We start from the raw sequence: 16,695 nt of genomic DNA, 5'->3' as shown, positions 1-16,695 counted from the left end.
TGGCAATTTGGCAGAGGGCCATGGAACAGGTATTACAGGGGATTCCAAGCACTCAATGTTACTTGGACGATATCCTGATTACAGGAGATGACGATGAGGAACACCTTGCAAATTTGAAACTGGTGCTCACCAGGTTGAAGGAATATGGCCTTCGAGTTAATCGCCAGAAATGTGAGTTCTTTCAGGAACGGATCTCGTACTGTGGTCATGTCATTGACCAGGAGGGGCTGCACAAGTCACCTGACAAGATCGAAGCTGTTGTGAAGGCTCCCGCTCCGGAAAATGTATCCCAGTTGAGATCGTTCCTAGGGTTGATTAACTATTACCATAAGTTTCTGCCAAATCTATCCACGGTGCTGCACCCGCTGAATGCTCTTTTGCAGAAAGAAGTACCATGGAAGTGGAGCGAGGACTGTAAGAAGGCCTTTCGCAAAAGCAAGGCATTGATCACCTCAGAGGAAGTGTTGGCTCACTTCAACCCAACGCTACCTATTCGTTTAGCTTGTGATGCTTCTCCTTATGGTATTGGAGCAGTACTCTCACACAAGTTGCCAAATGGCTCGGAAAGGCCAGTCGCATTTGCATCCAGATCATTGACCTCCGCTGAGCGCAACTATGCTCAGATAGATAGGGAGGCTCTCAGCCTTGTGTGGGGAGTAAAGAAGTTTCATCATTACCTGCAGGGCCAGAAGTTTACACTGCTGACAGACCACCAGCCGTTGGTATCCATATTCAACCCTAAAAAGGGCGTTTCCATTATGACAGCGCAAAGGCTACAGAGGTGGTCCCTTTTCCTAGGGGCACACCAATATGACATAGAATACAAAGGATCAAAACAGCATGGGAATGCTGACGGGTTATCACGCCTACCGTTGCCAACGGTAGAAGAGGCGCCTACAGTGGACCCTGTGGAGATGTTCCACTCAACCATAGTGGAATGTCTACCAGTAACAAATTCTACGATCGAAAAGGAAACAAGAAACGACCCGACTCTCTCACGAGTCTACGATTTAACGGTGAAGGGATGGCCAGCACATGGCGAACCACTGTTGCCAGCATTTTCGCAAAGAAGAGAACAGCTGTCAGTGTGCCGAGGAACTTTGATGTGTGGATCCAGAGTGGTGATTCCACCCAAACTCCAGCAAAAAGTGCTAAAGGAGCTTCACGAGGGGCATCTGGGTGGAGTGAAAATGAAGAACCTAGCCAGAGCGTTCGTGTGGTGGCCAGGTATCGATGGAAACATCGAAGAAATGACCAAGAGCTGTTCAGGATGCCAGAAGGTCCAAAACGCCCCACCACAAGCTCCTCTGCACCCATGGGAGTGGCCCTCATCTCCATGGCAAAGGGTACATATCGACTTTGCTGGTCCATTTATGGACTCAATGTTCTTAATCGCGGTGGATGCACACTCCAAGTGGCCGGAGGTAATAAAGATGTCCTCCACCACCACAGAAAAAACCATCACAGTATTAAGGACCATATTTGCCAGGAATGGGCTGCCGGAACAGATCTGTTCTGATAATGGACCACAATTTGTGTCCGAAGAATTCAGGAAGTTCTTAAAAAACAATGGGGTTAAGCACTACACGTCCGCCCCATACCATCCCGCCACCAATGGATTAGCTGAAAGGTTTGTCCAGACCTTCAAGAAGGCCATAAAGGCCATGGGTAATGAAGACATAAATCTACAACATAAGGTAGATAACTTCTTGTTGGCGTACAGGAATGCAACATGCTGACCAGATCATAGCGTCATCCGAAAAGGGACAACCTACACCACAACTCTATACGCCTAATGATGAAGCAGAGATACCCATAGTATCTACCTCCGATCCGGTGATACTGGAACCAGATGAACCCGACACTGACATTCAAGCCGAATCGACCTTGTCAAAAGAACCTACTACACCACCGAAAACTACTACACCACCGAGGCGTTATCCGGACCGAGTCAGGAAGCCTCCAGAGAGACTGAATCTGTGAACTGTTTTTACATTAAGTTGTGTATATATGTTATGATGTTATGTTTAATGGGAAGATGTACTGTTAACCTAAAAAGGGAGGATTATAGTGTATGTAACCGTTCCACCTTTAAGAGAACTATTTTAAGGGTTGCACTACTTTATCTTGGCTGCTGTATACTGTAATACCGGTGGTGACCACACCGGTATATAAGTGCTGTGTAATGATTTATTGGGCAGTTCCGCCCTGACCTTCAACCAGTAAAGACCTGTTAAATTTTACTCTTGTGGTCTGTGTAGTAATTCTCAATATAACACACAGACTTAAAACAAACTATACGCAGATGAACAGCGGAGAACACAATACTCAGAGGTGGAAGTTGGCAACACGGTGCTGGTACGGCAGGACAAAGTGGACAAGTTCACCACTCCTTTTAATGCCACACTGCACAAAGTTTTGAGTAAAACAGGGAGTCAAGTAGTAGTGGAATCTCCAGAAGGAGCACGCTACTCGAGAAACGCTACGTTTGTGAAGAAATACAGAACCAATGGACCAAAGGAGACACTCCATGAGCAGGAGGAAACACAAGGGACTGAGGACAGTATAGTAGACCCTGACGCACATACCACTGTGACACAGGCAATACCCACTGACACCAACATGTCAGACATAACCCTTTGAGGTCTGGCTGTATTGGGTAAAAGAAAACCCCAAAGACTGTCTGATTATGTCACAACATAAACTGTGCGAGAACTGCATGGGTGATGTTAAATGTTTAAACCTGGGAATTATTTAGTTGTGTGGTAAGACACAAGTTTGTAAAAAGTTTATAAACCAAATAAGTTATGCAGTGTTATTGTAAGCAACTGCTTGTAAACTGCAAGTTTGTTTCCAAGGAAAAGGGGGATGTCGTGTATTGATAGCGAGTTTGACACCAATCAATACGGTAATGTAATGTGCGAGTTTAACACCAGTTAATACGGTAATGTAATGTGCATTGCATTATGGGAATTACCCGGGAAAGCAGCAGTCAGCCTTTTTACCAATAAAGTAAAGATCACAGTTAGAAGCCTGCCTGCCTGACTCTGATTTAATTCGATGTACCTACATGCTTGATTGAACGTATTAAAGCATAGATACAACACTCCCTATCTCCCACTTCTCCCACTGGCAGAAGATGGGTGGAAACCCTGGAGAAATGGTGGAAATGGCCATTTATGCCATTTTCTCGGGGTTTCTACTGATCCTGCACCAAAGTTGCAGTGGGAGATCGGGGAACCCTCGTGGAAGTTCATCCCCTAAAAAGATAAAGGTAGTTTGCTTCTTCAAGGGGTGTCATCTTCATCTCAAGGGGGCTGGAATACAAAGGGGAGGAAGTTATGCTTCAGTTGTGTAGAGCCATACATTCCGATTTTATTTACTGCTTGAGCTGCAACTGATGCCTGGAGATCAGCCTCTTATCAGCATAGCCTAAATGTTACCCGTTTCTTGGCGACCAAAACTGTATGCAGTATTTGAAGTGCGATCTGAATAGGGCACCATAAAGGCTAATCATTACCTCCTTTGACTTATATCTTTTGTCTGTGGAGTTTGTTATCTGAGTGGCTTTGTTGATTGCTGCTCTGCATTGGTTGATAATAGTTAGTTTCACCCACCTGCCGCACTAGCACGACATCGCCACAAGCTTCTCATTGGTTAATTGCACTGTCAATAAAATAATTATCCATGACAACAAAGACGCTTTCAGTGGAGGCTCGAGGAGTAACGGATTGTTACCCACACTTCACCATGCGCACAAAGCCATTACAGGTTGTGGCTGGGGTTTGGGCTGGAGGAAGGGGCTGGTTTTCTGTCAGGTTATCTATGCAAGAAATCCGGGTCTGCGATGATAACTGTTCCGAGGAGCCGTATGCTTGACTCCCCTGCTCTAGAAGCAACAATAATTAATTTTAAACTTTAATTTGTACAGTATGTTACTAAGTGTTAAATTAATAACATGAATTAAATGGGAAGAATGCTGCAAAAGTGTTTCTATTACCTCAAGAAAAATGCAGAACCTTATTGAACAAATGACAGGTACTAAACGTACTGACTTTGAACCATCAAACAGTCTCCAAATTCATCAAAAGCCCTATCTAAGGGAATTGCCCACAGATGTTTGTTAGCATTCCTATTTGTGTTTAAAGTTCACAACCTTACAGAAGCTATTTAGAACACAGAGTCTTGCTTTTACAATGTATAAACAAATATTACCTTTTTAAGATTAAAGAAATGAATCATTTGTAGTTTTTGGTACATGCAGCTGGAAGAGAAAGAATAATGACGTCTTTTCACTGAACAAGCAACCCCTGGGGAGGACACTGTACTGGAGCACAGTTCCTTCCATTGCTACCTGACTCCATTTCCATTATGGTATTCAGTGTAGCACTGCACTAGATGTTAGAGGGTTCCCAAACTGGAAGAAATTGAAGGTGTGCTATCCAAAAAAGTTAAAAGGAACCCATCAGTCCACCATATTTAAAAATCACCTATAAACTGTAAAATACATTGCCAATAATCAACTGCATTAAATCATTGGTAAGAAAATCTTAATGTTTAGTTAAGTCAACTCCTTGTATGAAGTATATTTTATGATTAAAAATATACCTTATTGCACCTTTAATATTACAAGAACAATCATATCAGAAACATTTGGAAGGATTTATGGGACAGGCATTCAGATTGTGAATAAATGGTTTTAAGAGAATAATATAACAGCGGTGAAGCTGCTTTTGATATAGGAGAAATAGTTATTTAATGTTAAGAGTCACAGTAGCTGAGCTGAACTTGTTTTAATAAAGCAGGTTGGTCCAGGGAACTTGAGACCACATGGACTTACTAGCTAGTGTAAGGGTTAAAAAATCTCTCTGTCTATATATATCCTGGTAAGTAATAGTGTGTGTATTATATAGCACATATATATATATTATATATATTTGTGGTATCGACTTCTTTCTGTGTCTATATATACCTAGAGAATATACATATTCTTACCAGGATTGAGCTCTGTGGTGCGACCTCCTTCTAGAAGATTACATTATTTAGCTATCATTTTTCTGCCATAGAGAGGGTTTAAAAAAAATTCTCTTAACTTTGTCATTGTGGATGATTTCCTATTGTTTATCCTTTTCTACAGTCTTCTTATTCTCTCTGTGCTTTAGAGTTGGTTCATTTTTTCACAATGCTATACCAACTGTAGTGTATGTGCTTTAAGTCAGAACTCCTTTTTACAGCTCCTGTATAATGTAGTACCGGCATTAACCACACCGGTATATAAGCTGTGCGCATGCCTCTGTACTCCAGTTTAGAGATGACCCTCCTCCAGTAAAGACCTGTTGTTTGTTATATACAGCATCCATGTAATTCTTTATCCACTGAACCACGGATCTAACAGTGACGACGAGTGTTGATGCGAATCTACCTGCAACAAAATTTTTTTTCAAAAATAGTCGAGTCCAGGAACACGGGCGTCGACCGTGAGCAACCGCCCAGCAGTCAGGCAGAGATCCAACTTCGCTGGGCAGGCTGTGGAGGGCCAGGCTTGGTTCCCCAGCCACAACGAGCAGTAAGAGACCGACGACAGGTCCTGAGCCGACCGACGGCAGAGAGAGAGAGCCGGGCAGCGTCGACGGGGTAAGAAAAAGGGTGAAGAGAGCAGGGCGCAGCCGGGGGTTGATCACCGAGCGGCGTCGTGGAAAAATACTGCAAAACCGGAGAGAGAGAGGGTAGAGAAACAGCCGAGTTCTAGACCAAGCGGCGTCGACAAATATCAAGAGAAGAACGTGCAGAGCACAGCCAGGGATCACGGGCTGATCAGGGTCCGCGGGGTGAAGCAAGGGGAGACGCCATTGAGCCGCGGAGAAGCAGGGAGAGCGCCGGAGGCACCATTGAGCCGCGGAGAAGAAGGAAGAGCGCGGGAGACGCCATTTTGCGAAGCCGCAGCGGAGAAGACGGGCGAGCGCGGGAAGGAAGGAAAGTGCGGGAGACGCCATTTTGTGCCAGCGGAGAAGAAGGGGAAGCGCGGGAGGCGCCATTGGGGATAGTTAACGCACAACCAAGGATGCCGAAGAGTGGCAGTATCTCTACGTTCGACAATGAAGTCGAAGATTGGGCGACATGTGGAACGTATTGAGGTGTACTGCAGGGCGAATGAAGTGCCAGATGCTAATAAAGCACTGGTTCTGTTAAATTCCATGGGTGCAAAAACTTATGGGTTACTGCGGAATCTAATAACCCCAGAGAAGCCGGTAAACAAGGATTTTGGAAGCATAGTAGAAATCCTACAGGACCACTTAAGCCCCACACCGCTGCTGATAGCAGAACGATTTAAGTTCCATAAAAGGAACCAACACAAAGATGAAAGCAATGCTGAGTACCTAACGGAACTGCGCAAGCTATCGAAATACTGCCAGTTTGGAGCGGGACTAGCAGACACGTTAAGGGACAAGTTTGTGTGTGGGCTACAAAGTGAAGGAACCCAGAAACGGCTTCTATCAGAAAAGGACCTTACGCTGGACAAAGCTTTCAAAATGGCAGTATCACACGAAGTAGCCGCAAGGGGTGCTGCAGAGATACAACAGAGACCGCAAGAATACGGCACCAACGAAATGACCTATGGAACAGGGAAGTGCTATCGCTGCGGCAGAACAACACATGACCAGAAAGCTTGTTGGTTCAAGGACCAAGTGTGCAGACAGTGTGGGAAAGCAGGACACATAGCAAGAGTCTGCAGGTCTGGGAAGAAAACCAACAGTAAGAAATCTCCACAGGAGAAGTACAAAAAGGTACACCAGGTGATGGACAGTGGTTCAGACGAAGAGAAAAGTGACACAGACTCCGGAAGGAAGGAGCTGGGTTGTCTGAAACTACATAATGTAACCAAAATAGAGGATCACCAGACTATCTGGGTTACACTCAAGATAGACGGAGTCCAAATGGAAATGGAATTGGACACAGGGTCAGCTCTAACAGTCATAAATCAAAGAGACTACAAGCGGCTATTTTCACACATACCCTTGAAAGCTACAGAGATTGTCTTGAAGACGTATACGGGGCAAAAAGTCGACCCCAAAGGAAAAATAAGGGTGAAAGTGACATATAAAGGTCAGGAAATACCTAAAATGGATATATATGTATTGCCAAATGTAGGACCACCACTGCTAGGATGTGAGTGGATCCGGAAGATACATTTAGATTGGCATTCCATACAGGCACTGAAGGTGGAGGCCAAAAAGGATGACGACGTCACACCTGGACGACTGTCAAAAATGCTAACTGACGCAAAAGAAGTGTTCCAGGAGGGACTAGGAACACTAAAAGGAATAACAGCAACAATTAAAATAGAGGATAATGCAAGCCCAAAGTTTCTGAAGGCCAGACCAGTGCCTTATGCGATCAGACCAGCGGTTGATGCAGAGCTGGAAGGGTTGGAACGTTCAGGAGTACTGTCCAAAGTGGACTGGAGCGAGTGGGCTACACCCATCGTCCCTGTAATGAAGAGGTCATTGAGTAATATGCCTGGGGAACCAAAGAAGATCCACATCTGTGGGGATTTTAAGGTGACAGTGAACCCAGTCCTTCACACGGTACAATATCCGCTTCCACGAATTGAGGATATTTTCGCCTCGCTATCTGGTGGTAAACGCTTCACCAAAATTGATCTAGCCCAGGCGTACTTGCAAATGGAGGTAGAAGAAGCTTCGAAACATTACCTTACGATCAACACCCATAAAGGTCTCTATCAATACAACCGGCTGGTGTTTGGAGCAGCCTCGGCTCCGGCTATCTGGCAAAGGGCGATGGATCAGGTCCTGCAAGGGATTCCAGGGACCCAGTGTTATTTGGACGACATCTTGGTCACGGGCGAAAATGATGGTGATCACCTCGCTAACTTGGAGAAGGTGCTTGCCAGATTAAAGGAATATGGGCTACGAGCTAATTGCCACAAGTGCGAGTTTTTACAGAAACAGATCTCGTATTGCGGCCACGTCATCGATGAAGAGGGGTTACATAGGTCCCCTGACAAGATTGAGGCAGTAGTCAAGGCTCCAGCACCGGAAAATGTGTCACAACTGAGGTCGTTCCTCGGGCTGGTAAACTATTACCACAAGTTCTTACCAAATTTGTCTACGGTACTACACCCGTTGAACACCCTACTGCAAACAGGGGTGCCATGGAAGTGGGATGACGAACATAGACGAGCTTTCCAGAAGTGTAAAGAATTGATCACATCAAAAGAGGTGTTGGCCCATTTCAACCCAGCACTACCAATTCGTTTGGCATGTGATGCATCATCCTACGGCATTGGAGCGGTGGTGTCGCACAAATTCCCAGACGGGTTGGAGAGGCCAGTGGCCTTTGCGTCTCAGTCACTAACCTCAGCCGAGCGCAACTACGCCCAGATTGACAGGGAGGCCCTCAGCCTAGTATGGGGAGTAAAAAAATTCAACCATTATCTGCATGGGCAGAAGTTCACCTTGCTGACTGACCACCAACCACTTGTCTCCATCTTTAATTCTAAGAAGGGCGTGCCAGTAATGACTGCACAGCGGTTACAAAGATGGTCCCTGTTTCTAGGGGCGAATCAATATGAAATAGAATATAAAGGCACGAAACAGCATGGGAACGCTGATGGGCTATCGTGCCTGCCACTGCCTACGGTGGAGGAAGCACCAGCAGTGGACCCTATCGCGATATTTTATTCGTCGATATTTGAACGATTGCCAGTAACAAACGCGGATATAGAGAAGGAGACCCGCAATGATCCGACGCTGTCACGGGTATATGAATTGACGGTGAAGGGATGGCCAACACATGGCGACTCACTGTTGCCAGCATTCTCATCCAGAAGAGAACAGCTGTCAGTATGCCAGGGGACAGTGATGTGTGGATCCAGAGTGGTGATTCCACCCAAGTTAAGGGAGAGAGTGCTAAAGGAGCTACATGAAGGTCATCTGGGGGGAGTGAAAATGAAAAGCCTTGCTAGGGCTTACGTGTGGTGGCCGGGAATCGATCAACAAATCGAAGACCTAACTAAGAGCTGCTTAGGATGCCAGAAGGTCCAAAATGCACCACCACATGCCCCTCTACACCCATGGGAGTGGCGCTCCTCTCCATGGCAATGGGTGCACATTGATTTCGCTGGTCCATTCATGGACTCAATGTTCTTAATAGCAGTGGATGCTCATTCAAAGTGGCCTGAGGTGATAAAGATGTCTTCATCCACTACAGAGAAAACAATTGCAGTCCTATGGACCATATTTGCCAGAAACGGTTTGCCAGAGCAGATCTGCTCTGATAATGGACCACAGTTTGTGTCCGACGAGTTCCAAAAATTCATGAAAAGGAATGGGGTAAGGCATTACACATCCGCCCCGTATCATCCAGCCACAAATGTCTTGGCTGAGAGGTTCGTACAAACCTTTAAGAAGGCGATAAAGGCCATGTGCGACGAGGAAATTCCACTACAGCATAAGATGGACAATTTCTTATTAGCCTACCGAAACGCGACACATGCAGTTACCAACCAGACCCCGGCCATGATGTTCTTTAACAGAAGGCTGAGATCTCGTCTGGATTTGCTCAGACCAAATGTGCGAAGAAATGTTGAGGACAAACAATTCCAGCACATCAACGAGAAGCCGACAAGGAGCTTCAATGTAGGGCAACCAGTCTTGGCCCGTGACTATCGAACAGAGAAGTGGCAACCCAGAACGATATGTACAAGGCAGGAGCCATTAATGTACACAGTGGATGTCGGGGAGAACATTGTGAGACGCCACGTCGATCAGATCTTAGCGTCACAGGAAGGCGTCAGCCCCATGTCTCGAGTACCTGGGGATGAACCCGACATACCGGTAGCATCTACTTCAGACCCAGTAGCAGTGGAACCCGATGAACTACCCGATGAAAAGGGGTCAGAATCGCCTCTGCACCAAGAACAAGAACCTCTGGAAAGGCGCTATCCCGAAAGGGTCAGGAAGCCACCCCAAAGACTGAATCTATAAATGGACTTTTTGTTATTGAATGTACATGTAAAAATGTAATTGTTATTTGAATATTAAGGGGGTATTATTAATCTAAAAAGGGAGGAATTGTAGTGTATGTGCTTTAAGTCAGAACTACTTTTTACAGCTCCTGTATATTGTAGTACCGGCAGTAACCACACCGGTATATAAGCTGTGCGCATGCCTCTGTACTCCAGTCTAGAGATGACCCTCCAGTAAAGACCTGTTGTTTGTTATATACAGCATCCGTGTAATTCTTTATCCACTGAACCACGGATCTAACACCAACCCTTTTGATTGTGTTTGGAGATGTAGGTATATGTCCCAGAAAAGCTTGCTTCAATTTTTTTTAGCATTGTTGATTGATTATTATTGTTTTCCTGAGCCATAGTCATCTGGATGTTTTTGTTCTTTCTCACCACCATCTAACCTCACTTTCAAGTTCAGCTCATTAAAGAGGTAAATTGGAATAATTTCAAAAAGGAACCTTTGGGTGTTTAAACTTACTACTGAGAGTAAGTTAAGTAACACTGTATTGATATATTCTGCATTGCTAATTTAGTGCTAAATATGTGCTGGTGCCTTTACAGATCTGTGCCAAGGTTCAAAACTCTGAATATCTGCTGCTATCAAGTTTAGTGGAACCAGTAGCAAAGAGGCTGGGCTTCAAATGCTGTTTTGACAGTTGACAGAGTAGCACAATGTGTGAAACCTGTCAGCTAAACAATAATTCTCAGTCAGTAGAATGCGTGAAATGGTAAAAGAAATAGTTTAGAAACTGTTGGATTGCAGTAAACGTGTTACCAGACAATGTCAATATCTGTTGTGAGAAAAACCTAAAGGTGACATTTACCCCCATTGAGACTGAATGCAGAGAAGATGCCATTTTCATTGTTTGGAAAACCGGAGGTACAGAAAATGCTTTAAAATTGTGGAGTTTGATGAATAAAGCTAAGTGCAAGGGAATCAAATAAGAAATGGAGATAAGCAGCAATGGGTTTCTTTCTTCCTAGTTCCCAGCTGAGATAATGGTCAAGCAGGTATCCTGGAGTGATACTTCCCTCCATTTTTCAGGCTCTCTTCATCTCAACTTCTGTTTCTGGGAAAATACTTGCTGAGACGCTATAGGATCAGGAACTCACAATTTTGAGCTCCTTGGATGCCAAGTCTGCTTGTTACCACTCTATGGGAAGTATGTTGGTGCTCTAGCTCTACCCAGATATTGGTGCTCTAGCCAGATAGTTTTCATGTTGTTTCCTGTGAAAATGCCTTGTTTCATAAATTCTGCCCATTTGAAAAAAAAATTTATGGGTAGGCGATCCAATTTGGTCAGATTCTGTAATATAAGTCTTTGTTAAGCTTCCACCACAGTCACCCATATATTATTTATTTAAATTGCATATATTTAAATATATTTGACTTATAAATTGAAACAAATTAGCTTAGCCTTGTGTAGATCACTGGTGATGCCGTGGTTAAAAAAATTGGAAGCGGATTTGGGCACCCTCACCTTCAAAAAGACATTATAGAGAGTTCAGAAAAGAGTAGCAAGGATGAGTCTGGGATTCAAGACCATAAGTTATAAAGAGAAAGGTGCAGAGTTAAGCTTATTTTCACTGGAGAAAGGAAGATTGAGCGAGATTGTGATCCAGGTCTTTACAATGCTGAGAGACGAAGGTGAGGTCGATGGTAGCAGATTATTGGGCTTGGTCTTTGAGTTTACATGTAGAGGACACAGGTTTAAAATGAACAGACCTCAAGCAAGAACAATTTTAACACATATATTAGTAATATGGAAAGCAGTTGTTACTGTGTCAATCCTTTACGAAGAGCTAGATAAATATGTGAGTGGTAACCTGATTGAAGGCTATAGACTGAAATAATCAAACACTCCATGATACTTATAAAAAGAAAGTAAACTGCAAATATTGGAAATCTGGAAAAAAAATGGAAGGTTAATAACCATGTCAAACTGGCATATCTTGAAAAGACACATTGACGTTCAGGTGCATACCCTTCATCAGAACTGAAAACAACATTTTCAGATTTCAATTCTGTGAAACACAGTGGCCCGTATTTTCCAATCCCTACGGGTGTATACGAGGTGCCCGTAGGGACCTCGCAAATGCCGGTTTCAGGCATGCGAAGCGCAAGCGCTGAAAACCAGCATTTCCGATCTGTCAAGAATCCTGTTGACAGATCGGACGCCTGCCCTGGAGAAGGGCCTCTGCGGGTGGAGTGTTCCACTTTCTGCAGAACCTCTACCCGCTGAAATCCCTTAAAAATCTTACTTTTACCAGCATAAGAGTTGAAAAAAAGGAATTAAAAAAAAAAAGTCACTCATTTATAATTTTAAAATACTTTTTAAAAAAGGTAAGTTTATTTTTAGCCCTGTAAAAAACTTCAATTTTTTTTTAAATTAAATTTTTGTTTAAAATATTTAATTTAATGTAATTTTAACTCATTTTAAAAACATGATGGTTTTTTAAAAATTTATTTAATGTTTTGATGTATTTTTTCAGTGATCCCCATTCATACTTTTGACAAGTCTATCTGTCAAAAGTATGAAGGGAGATTCCCATCTCCCATTGGCTCGCTTGGCCCACGTGATCCCAGGGACGCTTGCGAACCGCCTGCGCCCCTGGGATACCTGGGCCCTGCACATTTCGTCATGGAGAGGCCCAGGATCGGAAATGGCCGGACCTCGGGAGCCCTCAGGTAAGGGCGTAGATTTTTTCCAATAGGAGGCATCCGCACACAGGAAGCCTCCTATCGGAAATTACGGGCCATTGGTTCATAAATTGATGAAACTATGCAAATATTGCCAAGGTTGAATAATTTATGATTTAAGGTTAGATATATTCTGCATTTTCTCCTCATTGGGGTGGGGGGGTGGGTGGGCGCCTGCGGATGATGAGTGATGCCATACATCACATTTTCCATCTCTATTCCCATAGCAACACTGGATTTATTTTTTTATTCGTACTTGGGATGTGGGCGCCACTGGCAAAGCCAGCATTTATTGCCAATCCCTAATTTTTACATAGGATTACATTGGCACAGAAACAGGCCATTCGGCCCAACCAGTCCATGCCGGCATTTATGTTCCACTCGAGCCTCCTCCCGTCTTTCCTTATCTAACTCTATCAGCATAACCCTCTATTCCCTTCTCCCGCATATGCTTGTCTAGCCTCCCCTTAAATGCATCTATACTATTCGCTTCAACCACTCCCTATGGTAGCGAGTTCCACATTCGCTACGGTGGCATAGTGGTTAGCACTGTTGCCTCACAGCGCCAGGGACCCGGGTTCGAATCCGGCCTCGGGTGACTGTCTGTGTGGAGTTTGCACATTCTCCCCGTGTTTGCGTGGGTTTTCTCCGGGTGCTCCGGTTTCCTCCCACAGTCCAAAGATGTGCGGGTTAGGTTGATTGGCTATGATAAATTGATCCTTAGTGTTAGGGGGATTAAGTACGTGGGGTTACGGTGATAGGGTGGGATATGTGTTGGTGTAGGGGTTGCGGGGAATTGGGTGGGATATGTGTCGGTGCAGGCTCGATGGGCCGAAATGGCCTCTATCTGCACTGTGGGGTTTCTGTGATTCTGTGATTCTCACCACTCTTTGGGTAAAGAAGTTTCTTCTGAATTCCCTATTTGATTTCTTGGTGACTATTTTATATTGATGGCCTCTAGTTATGCTCTTCCTCACAAGTGGAAACATTCTCTCTGTATCCACTCTATCAAAACCTTTCATAATTTTAAGACCTCTATTAGGTTACCCCTCAGCCTTTTTTCAAGCGAAAAGAGACCCAGCCTGTTCATCCTTTCCTGATAGGTGTACCCTCACATTTCTGGTATCATCCTTGTAAATCTTCTCTGCACCCACTCCAGTGCCTCTATATCCTTTTTATAATATGGCAACCAGAATTGTACACTGTACTCCAAGTACGATCTAGCCATGGTTTGATATAAGTTTAGCATAACTTCACTACTTTTCAATTTTATCCCTTTAGAAATAAACCCTACTGCTTGGTTTGCTTTTTTTATGGCCTTGTTAACCTGTGTCGCTACTTTTAGTGATTTGTGTATTTGTACTCCAAGATCCCTTTGCTCCTCTACCCCACCAAGACTCGCACCCTCCAAGTAATAAGTGACCTCCTTATTCTTCCTATCAAAATTGCGCTTGAGAAGGTGGTGGTGAGCCACCTTCTTGAACTGCTGCAGTCTGTGTGGTGAAGGTACTCCCACAGTGCTGTTAGGCAGGGAGTTCCAGGATTTTGACCCAGCGACGATGAAGGAACGGTGGTATATTTCCAAGTCAGGTTGGTGTGTGACTTGGAGGGGAACTTGGAGGTGATGGTGTTCCCATGCGCCTGCTGCCCTTGTCCTTCTAGGTGGTTGAGGTCGCGGGTTTGGGAGGTGCTGTTGAAGAGACCTTGCCGAATTGCTGCAGTACATCTTGTAGATGGTACACACTGCAGCCACGGTGTGCCGGTGATGAATGTTTAAGGTGGTGGATGGGGTGCCAATCAAGTGGGCTGCTTTCTCCTGAATGATGTTGAGTTTCTTGAGTGTTGCTGGAGCTGCACTCATCCAGTCAAGTGGAGAGTATTCCATCACACTCCTGACTTGTGCCTTGTAGATGGTGGAGAGGCTTTGGGGAGTCAGAAGGTGAGACATTCACCGCAGAATACCCAGCCTCTGACCTGCTCTTGTAGCCACAGTATTTATGTGGCTGGCCCAGTTAAGTTTCTGGTCAATGGTGACCCCCAGGATGTTGATGGTGGGGGATTCGGTGATGGTAATGCCATTGAATGTCATGGGGCGGTGGTTAAACTCTCGCTTGTTGGAGATAGTCATTGCTTGGCACTTGTGTGGCGTGAATGTTACCTGCCACTTATCAGCCCAAGCCTGAATGTTGTCCAGGTCTTGCTGCATGCGGGCCTGGACTGCTTCATTATCTGAGGAGTTGTGAATGGAACTGAAGACTGTGTAAGGAATGCCAGCATTTCTCTGGAGTTCAGTATTGGTATAGTGTGCAGAAGGGGATTTAAATCTTAAAAGTTTTAGTCTTAGAGGTGATAAACACGTTTTGACTTCAGCTAGGCTGGTGATACTTAAGTATTTTTGGCCTTTTATCCTGTTTTTGTAAGGGGTGGTGTGTTTGGGGTCAGCTTCGCCTCTGACTTATGAGCGGTTCGAATCGCTCCCACTCTCTTGGTTCTAGACCTTGGACTTATTTGGGGCTGTAATGAAATTGCAGCAGACAACTGAATTTTGGTGAAAGTACTTTGATCTTTATTTGTGAAAGAAAATACACAACACAATAATCTTAACACTCTAAATTGGGGGAACACTGCAGAATATACGAGGGAAAATAACAATAAACAGAATACTTCACCCTTCCCAATCCCACTTCACTGGCTAAGTTGGGCTCCAGAGGACCAGGGATAATGCCCACCAAAATGACTTCTTTTGACACTTGTAGAGGTTCGCGATTTCGGGGTTCTCTAGATGTGTTGGTTGGGGCCTGCCATCCCCCGGACGTGGTAGAGGACTTCACCTGCGTGGCTGGTCAGTCTTCGCGAGTCCGCTGATGCGGTAGGGTGCGTATTGGATCTATCAGATAAGTACCCAATTTCTTTTGGTCAGAAGTAGGGTTTAAAGTCTTTTCAGTAAAATCTTACCCAGGGGTAAGTCAGGATAGATTGTAGAGTGGAAAAACTTGCGGATCTTCGGTTTTCTTCTTCTGAGTTGGGTCTTGTTGGTCGCAGTGGCCCAATATTACCCGGTTGCTGGTAATATTTGGTTGTTTGTTTCGTGGGGCCCTGGTCTGCCGCGAGGTCTTCGGCGGTGCGTTATTTCTTCGAGCGGTAGCTTCTTCTTGGACTGATGACTTGATTTGACATGAACGATGAAGCAACTCTTTTCTTCAACTCGTCTCAACTTCTTCAACTCTCCTCTCACTCAACTGCTTGAACCGCTTGACCCGAACTGAACTCACACTCCTTGAACCGAACTCCTTCGAACAGCACTACACTGCTGTTTGAACTTCGTCGTCATCTTCTTCTTCGAACTGAACTGCTTGGTTTTGAACTTACTGCTGTGGAAACAGGCCTTTAATTATATTGTTTGAGGCCTGCTAATCTGCGCGCCAAATCAATTCTGTCTGTTTGTTAGTTTTGGCGGGCTCGTTAACATTGATGAGTTAAAAATTGTTTAATAGGTTTCGGGATGGTCCCATCGATCTTAATTGGTCTAAGATTGCGCGAAGTGGTTTCGGGGTGGACCCATCAATTCTTAAGTGGTTTTAAGCGAATGTTTAACCTCTTGTTTAATTGCAGTAACATTTGTCTTTTCCTGTGGGGCCCAAGGTCCTTTTGTTGGTTGGTGGCGTGTTCTGCATTATGTATACTTTGGATGGTTCTGTAATTTTGGCGGGAACTGCTCTTCCGTAGGCCTATTGTCATTATGTAAAATGACTGAGACAGTCCAGATAGTCCCCAGACAGCTTGGCTTAATGCCAATACCCAAAACTGTCCATTTACAGAGGTCAATCCCAATTCCTTTGTTGCAGCCCCCTTTTTTTTCTTCCACAGGCTCGAACATGCTTTTAAAATAAAACCCAAAATCCTGGGGTCCTTGATTTTTAAAATCCCCCTTTAGGATCGATATTCTTATACCATTCTG

General features: G+C 44.5%; 1 protein-coding gene across 1 annotated transcript in view; it reads left to right on the top strand.

Moving 5' to 3' along the window:
* The window catches only part of LOC147117419 (D-ribitol-5-phosphate cytidylyltransferase-like), a 343,293-nt gene that overhangs the window by 33,800 nt on the left and 292,798 nt on the right, over nucleotides 1-16,695 (top strand). The window lies entirely within an intron of this gene.

Source organism: Somniosus microcephalus, chromosome 5 (genome assembly GCF_052327205.1).
Source record: "Somniosus microcephalus isolate GS21.2 chromosome 5, FLI_Smic_1.0, whole genome shotgun sequence".
NCBI lineage: Eukaryota > Metazoa > Chordata > Chondrichthyes > Squaliformes > Somniosidae > Somniosus > Somniosus microcephalus.
This window is presented reverse-complemented; position numbering and strand designations above follow the sequence as displayed.